Source organism: Corvus kubaryi, unplaced genomic scaffold (genome assembly GCF_017639235.1).
Source record: "Corvus kubaryi isolate FWS band 111438036 unplaced genomic scaffold, C.kubaryi_AGA036_p1.0 134, whole genome shotgun sequence".
NCBI classification, from domain to species: Eukaryota; Metazoa; Chordata; class Aves; order Passeriformes; family Corvidae; genus Corvus; species Corvus kubaryi.
In genome coordinates, this window is record NW_024580668.1 from 6,751,791 (window position 1) to 6,752,578 (window position 788).

The 788-nt window shown below is 69.2% G+C and overlaps 1 protein-coding gene across 4 annotated transcripts in view; it reads left to right on the plus strand.

Annotated features, from left to right (window-relative positions):
• The first annotated feature begins 621 nt into the window (after positions 1-621).
• ZNF512B (zinc finger protein 512B) overlaps positions 622-788 on the plus strand; it is a 30,409-nt gene continuing 30,242 nt past the window's right edge. For 2 of the 4 annotated variants that reach the window (XM_042047343.1, XM_042047361.1), the window contains exon 1: positions 626-708. The gene's annotated coding sequence lies outside the window, so the exon portion shown is untranslated. Of the gene's footprint in view, positions 709-788 lie in introns of all 4 variants that reach the window. The other 2 variants (XM_042047379.1, XM_042047351.1) reach the window with 2 other exon arrangements.

Genomic DNA, 788 nt, shown 5'->3' on the forward strand with positions numbered 1-788 from the left:
TGCTGGGAAAGTGTCCCATGGACATCGCAACAGGCTCACACCCAGCATCATTCCCAGGGGGTTGGGGTGGCTTTACGAGGGGACCTGGAGCACCCTGGGTTTAGATGGATTGATGGATGGGGAGGGCATCCTGCCTGCACTTTACGGGCAGGATGCTGAACAGGACACCCTGGAAAGAACAGTGACATGCAGGACACTACCAACACCTTGGAAGGTGGGATGATGAGCAGGACACCCTGGAGCAGAGGATAACAAGCAGGGCACCTTGTCGGGCAGAACGACAGGCAGGTCATCCTGTCCGCACCTTGGAGAACAGGGTAAGGGGAAAGGTGTCCTACCTACGACCTGGAGGGCAGGACAACAGGCAGAACACCCTGGAGGGGAAGATGACAGGCGGGACACTCAGTGCCTACACCCCGGCGGGCAGGACGACGGGCAGGACACGCTGCCTGCAGCCCGGAGGGTGTGACGGAGGGCAGACACCTTTGGAGGTGCGGATGGCAGCTCGGCACCCTGCCCGCATCCCGCAGAGGCAGCGCAGCGCAGCCCTGCCCGCACCGGGTCCGTCCGCACCTGCCCAGGTCAGCCCGGTCCGGGGGGCGCTGCCCCGTCCCGCCCTCCCGGGGCGGCGCCCCCGCCCGTCCTCCCGGTGCCGATCCCGGAGCCGATCCCGGAGCCAGGCGAGGCCGGCGCGGCCCGGTGGCGGCGGTGAGGGGCGCGGGGCGGGCCGGGCCGGGCCGGGCGAGGCGGGGAGCGCGCATGAGCCGCGGCGGCGAGGGGCGGGCGGG